Source organism: Meles meles, chromosome 1, assembly GCF_922984935.1.
Source record: "Meles meles chromosome 1, mMelMel3.1 paternal haplotype, whole genome shotgun sequence".
Classification (NCBI taxonomy): Eukaryota; Metazoa; Chordata; class Mammalia; order Carnivora; family Mustelidae; genus Meles; species Meles meles.
The window spans coordinates 185,641,260-185,647,849 of NC_060066.1; the positions used below are offsets into that span (position 1 = coordinate 185,641,260).

The following is a 6,590-nucleotide window of genomic DNA, read 5'->3' on the forward strand; positions in this document are numbered from 1 at the left end:
GAGACGTGTGCGCGCGTCCCTGTACACCCGTGCACCGGCCTCTGTCCGTTCGGTGCTGCGGTCTTGGCTTTGTCTCTCCTGGGTTCCGCACCGCCTTTGCTTCTCGCGCCAGCGTTCCCTGCTGAGGACAGCCACGAGCTCCCTTTGCAAAGATGCTGGCGCCCGTCTTGTAACCCCCTAACACAGCTATATTCTGAAATAGAAAATAAAGGTAAATATTAAGTATTGAAAAGATACGTCATCCTCAGATCAAAAATGGAAAAATGACTGTTGCTTTCCAAATACACCCCCAACGCCCCTTCCTGAGGAAACGCACTAGCCTGACTTTTAGGACAGTCACTTCCTTGCTTTACAGTTTTATCACATGTGGGAAACTTGATTTACAATAAAGGTGGCATCGCATAGCAAATGAGAAAAAAGATGGTCTTTTCAATGAACGTTCTGTGACAATAGGGTATCCTTATGAAAAAAATATATGAAATGAGACCTCTTATCTTACTTCCTCACCAGAATCATTTCCAGGAGTATTAAAGTCCTAAATGTGAAAAGCTAAACTAGAAAGTTTTTATTTTTTCGGATCTTATTTATTTTATTTGAGAGGGAGATAGATTGAGAAAAGGAGTGAGAGGAGTGGCAGAGGGAGAGCAGACTCCCTGCTGAGCAGAGAGGCCCCCACCCAGGGGGCTGGATCCCAGGACCCTGGGATCAGGACTTCAGCCCAAGGCAGATGCTTAACCAACTAAGCCACCCAGGCACCCTAAAGCTTTTAGAATATAATACAATAAACTATTGTTTGGACTTCAAAATAGGCAAAGATTTCTTAAAAATAAAATAAAGAGGGGGCGCCTGAAGCCTCTGCCTTCCGCTCAGGTCATGATCCCAGGGTCGAGCCCCACATCGGGCTCTCTGCTCAGCGGCGAGCCTGCTTCCTCCTCTCTCCCTCTCTGCCTGCCTCTCTGCCTACTTGTGATCTCTGTCAAATAAATAAATAAAATCTTTTAAAAAATAAAGAATACTAGAAAGGGCAGTTGGGTAAATTAAATGTGACTTGTATATTAGATAATAGTTATCTATCAATTATAAGTACCCTGGGTGTGATAATGATTTTGTGGTTGTGTAGAAAAACATCCTTGATCTCAGAAATATGAAAGTTGAGGACAATCTTTTTAATCAAGTGAAATGAGTAGGTATTGCTGGGTTGAGGCTGGAGAAGTTTTCTGCCTCCTCCCCAGTATAATTTTCTGTTGCCAAAATGTAACTTCCAAAGCCAGGAAAATCTCTCCTCAACCCTTTCACACATGGACGTATCTTCAAATGAAGTTTGCAGTGCAGGGTATGCTGCTTGGGGGAGTGAAGCAGAAGAGATTCCCAAGACAGGAGGACCATGTTCCCCAAAGCTTTCATTCTCAGCACTGTGGAACTCAAATTTTAGAAAGTGATACCTTTTCTCCAAAAGGCTATTCTAAGAAGTGTGGGCATTTAAGGCCCATTCCTATACAAAACTCACTGATAGGGCGCCTGGGTGGCTCAGTGGTTTAAGCCTCTGCCTTCGGCTCAGGTCATGATCTCAAGGTCCTGGGATCGAGTCCCGCATCGGGTTCTCTGCTCAGCAGGGAACCTGCTTCCCTCTCACTCTCTCTGCCTGCCTCTCTGCCTACTTGTGATCTCTCTCTGTCAAATAAATAAATAAAATCTTTAAAAAAAAAAAAACTCACTGATACAGTTCATCCATCTCCAAGGATATCTGTAACCATGGAAATACTGTTAGACACAGATGATCTGTTTGTCTCTCTTTCCATCTCTCCTTCCTTCCTCTTTCAGAGCACATGATTTGTACCTCTAACATTGCACTGATTATAATCTACCAAATAAGTGTCTATGTGATAAAAGTGTTTCTGTATGGTTACTCTCTAGAGCTGCACTGTCAAGTGAAGTAACCACTAGCCACATGAGGTTCTCTTGAGCACTAGAAATGTGGCTAGTCCAGAAAGATCTACCCTAACTACAAAATAGTAGATTTTGAAGACTTAATACAAAAAAAAGAAAATGATGCAAGATTTTATATTAATTACATGTTGAAATGATAACATTTTTGATATATTGGGTCCAAATGAATATATTTTTAATGAATTTTACTTATTTTTATTATATTAATGTAGCTGCCAGAAAATTTTAAATTACGTATATGGTTCACATTTGTGTTGTGGCTCACCTGTATTTTTCTTGGACATGCTGCTCTAGGGCATCAGAGCCTAAGGACAGGGAATTTATTTTGCTTGTTTGTGTTCCTCACAGGTGCTAGAACAGTTATTAATATAATTTTTATATGCTCAAGAGAAGCCCATTGACAATATTCTGTATTTGAAAATCTTTTCTTCCACATATTAAGATCAGACTCTCTTTAGCCAAACACCTATTTCTGGTCATTCAAAAGGGCATTGCTTGCTTGGAGAGAGCCAGAGAAGATGGCCCTAAGTGATGAGGTTGAGGGAGATGGAAATGAGCTAAGGATGTCAGACTGCACTAAGGATGTAAGACTGAGGCATGGTTCTAAAAACCAGCAGCTTCTGATGAAGCCTGAATCAATTAGGACTTATTCATTTATAAGAGATTGAAAACCCAGGGTTCTACCTTCAGATGAGACTTGATCCAGGGATCAAATAGTGTGACCAGAATTGAGTTGTCTGTCTCCATTTCTTGGATCTTCTGTGTTTGCTCCATTTCCAAGTAGCCTCCCTCCTTTTCCACTGCCAGCAGCTTCCAGTAATATAACCTTCCAGATTTGTGTCTAGTGGCAAAGAAGGAAGCCTCTTTCCCTGATTTCTCAAAGATAAATCCCAAAATTGTCCCCTTGACCCTGATTAATCAAACCGGGGTTATAACCTGACCTTAGCCAGAGTCTTCCAGAAAACAGAGCCTAGAGCAAAGATTAGATATTTTGTTTTTTTTCTTTTTCTTTTTGGAAGTGCAAACCCATAGTAGCAAGAATAAGAAAAGGAAGTGAAGCAGGCAACAACTTAAAGTAAATTGAAGTGGTGCACTGTTTATGGCTCTTGCTTCATGTTGATCCCATGGTCTTACATGCTGATTCCAGAGTAATATTATAAAATTAAAACCCCATGTTGTCAGTCTTTGATTTTTAAAATCCTGTAAGATAAGGTCTATCTCTCTATTTAGTAAATTCAGCCAAAAATTCAAGTGTTGATCCAAGAAGGCATAAATTGTGTGCAGTATTCCCTGATGATGTGACACAAATTTAATCTGGGAGAATAACTGAACAAAGAAATTAGGCAGAAGGAAGAAAAATAGCATAACTGAGGACCAGAAACCATGTAACATATTGAATGGAATATTTACAGGACTATAAGATCTTACTGACGGAGCAAAGTATGCTTGAGGGGAAATTTGGGAGCCACTGACAGGAAAATAGGTAATGTTCTATGCCAGGTGTTCTGTATTAAAAAGAATACAGAAGGAGCATCTGGGTCACTCAACTGGTTGAGTGTAAGACTTTGGCTCAGGTCATGATTCCAGGGTCCTGGGATCGAGCCCCACATCCAGCTCCCTGCTCCGCAGGAAGCCTGTTCTCCCTCTCCCATTCCCCCTGCTTGTGTTCCCCTCTTGCTGTGTCTCTCACTGTCAAATAAATAATTAAAATCTTGGGGAAAAAAAGAATACAGAAGATGAAGTTTATCTTCAAGTTGTGAGAACTCATTGAGGGATTTTAAGCAATGTGATTCAATTAGATTAAGTTTGATTCTATATATGTTTTGGAATGATCACTCTAGCAGCAGTGGGGAGGAGAGAAAAATGAGTCCAAGTCTGGAAGTGAGGCAGAACTCTGAGCAGGTGGTATGCTGCGGTTGACATGCAAAATCTGGTAGAAAGACTGGAGGGCAGTGGACCTCCTGGAGACAGAATCCCATGGCTCTGACGTGCACTGAGGGTACGGAGACAGTGCTCCCAAAGCAGGAGCCACTCCATACGTGCAACTATTTGACTCACTGCCTGCCAGGTCTGTGGCGGAGTACCTCTGGATCAGTAAAGAAATTGGGGGAGATGTGTAGAAACATGCAGAGAGGTTCCACACAGGGCTGAAGTTGAAGCAAGCTTTCTTGGTCACAGCCTCTCAGCGCCAGCAGTCAGCAGGCAATAAGCTTTCTGATTTGCTGGCACCCAGCTCAGAGCAGATCCAAGAACCTTTCTGGAGATGAACCAAGGCATCACATTGTTCAGTCACATGTCAGCCATGTCAACCAGGCTCTAGGTTGGGTGGCTCTGGCTCCCAAGCCTGGTCCCTGTGTGAAAGAAATGAATGATGCAGCCATGTTTTATATAAACCTGGTCCTCAAGGAGTACAAAGAAGTTGATGAGAAGCATGTACACTGGACCAAAGCTTACTTGAGGATATGGACAGAGCTACAGGCTTACATTAAGGAGTTACGTCCCACTGGACTGGCCTGGAGCAAAACGGAGCCTGTGGCAGAAGAACTGAGTGCATTGCCATCTGGGCCCTGTGCTGGCTCGGGTCCTCCCCCACCATGAGATCCTCCACCACCCAGTCCCCCAGTTCAGGCTCAGATGAGTCTGCTTCCCACTCAGCAAACATGGGGGAGAGCATCACACATTCCCTGAAAGCTGTATCTGATGACACAAAGACACAGGAACAGAATCCTGTGTCCAGATGATAGGAACCCTGCCCTGAAGACTCAGAGTGGTCCAGTACGAAGTGGCCCCAAACTGTTCTCTGCACCTAAACCAGAAGTCAGCCCATTCCCCAGACCAACCACAAAGAAGGAGCCAGCTGTACTGGAACTGGAGGGCAAGAAGTGGAGAGTGGAAAATCATGAGAACAATCCCAACCTGGTGACTGAGAGCTAAAACAGGTGGCTTACATATACAAGTGTGTCAACACGACACTGCAAATCAAGGGCAAAATAAACTCCATTACAGTAGGTAACTAAGAAACTTGGTCTGGTGTTTGATGACTTGGTGGGCATTATGGATATAATCAATAGTAGGATGTCAAAGTTCAGGTAATGTGTAAAGGGCCAATAATTTTCATCAACAAAACAGATGCCTGCCCATTTACCTGAGCAAGAATTCCCTGGATTGCAGGATAGTTATTGCCAAACCTTCTTTTTCTAAAGATTTTAATTTATTTGTTTGTTTGTTTATCTATTTATTTATCTAAGAGACAGAAGAGGAGAGAGAGAGAGAGGGAATGAGCAGGGGATTGGGGCAGAGGGAGAGGGAAAAGCAGGCTCCCCGCTGGGCAGGACCCTCGGATCACGACCTGAGCTGAAGATAGATGCTTAACAGACTGAGCCACCCAGGCTCGGCCCAGTGCCAAATCTTCTGAGATGAATGTCCTCATTCCTGCAGAAGGCCATGACTTTAATAAATTCCCAGTCCCTGAGCAATTCAAGACCCTATGGAATGGGCAGAAGTTGGTCACCACAGTGACAGAAATTGCTGGATAAGCGAGGTGCCACCGGGTTCTTTGCCCTTTCCCTCACACCATGGGATAAATCTGTATCAAGACGGTTCTTTTCTAGGTTTCCTCTACCTTTCTGCTCTTAAACTGCTTCTCTGCTTTGAGAAGCACAGCTACCTGCCCTCACTGAAATATACCTCAGGCTGAGATTTGGGGCGGGAGAGCAGGTCAGTTCATCTCCTGCAGGAAGGTGCCGCTTTTCCCTATCGGCTCAACCACACCGCCAGTCCCTCCTTAAGGAACCGCACACCAGCACTGGTGTGTCTAAGCTTTCAGCCTTTGCAGGCTATTTGACCAACAGTCTTCGGGAAGACTAAAGCAGTCCCCGGGGATTAACAGATCAGAATGTTCACACAAGTTCACCTTTTTCTAACAATGAGCGTGAAGGTAGCAGAGGCCAGTGTGATTCTAGCGGGTTCTTCTAACCAAACTAATTTTTCACCATTGACATGTGAGGCAGGGGTTGTACCTGACCAAAGGCTGAAGCTGGCCAGCTAGCATTCCAAGCAGAATTGTTTCCCATAAGCATTCCTTTCATTCTGCATTCCATCCTGGCTCTGCCTGAACCTGGGAGAGTAGGTTCTCCCGTGTCGGCCGCTGTGGCAGTGCCCTGCACCCAGGCCAGTTAAGGGAGTCTTGGCCCCTTCCTTTCACTGGGATCCCTGCCCAGCACCTTCCTACAGAGACGATTTAAACAAGAAAAAAGAAAAAAAACAAACAAAAAAAAATGGAAAACACACCATTCCAAGGGATCTGGAATTCCTTCCTCCTTCCATGCTGGGTGCCTGTCCTCCACCTTCACTGCCTCCTTTGCCCTGTCATGCTCAACTGCTTTTGGCTTCTGTCCAGGCACTTGAACAAAGGACTAAAATCTCCACTGCAGCCTGGTTTTAGGTCTTATGTAAGAATCTTGCACAGCACTGATAATGTAAATTACAGTTTTTCTCTCTAGGACATTTACCAAAATAATGCAACTTTTTTGGTGGGAAAAGAGATTGTCCTGTGACTTCTACCCATTTCCTGAGGCCTGTGGAAATAAACCTTTATGTACTTAAAGTTATACAGAAAATAGAATAAAATTAATGTCAAACTT

At 43.8% G+C, this 6,590-nt stretch overlaps 1 pseudogene; it reads left to right on the forward strand.

Annotated features, from left to right (window-relative positions):
• The first annotated feature begins 3,868 nt into the window (after positions 1–3,868).
• Positions 3,869–6,590, forward strand: LOC123947599 (annotated as a pseudogene).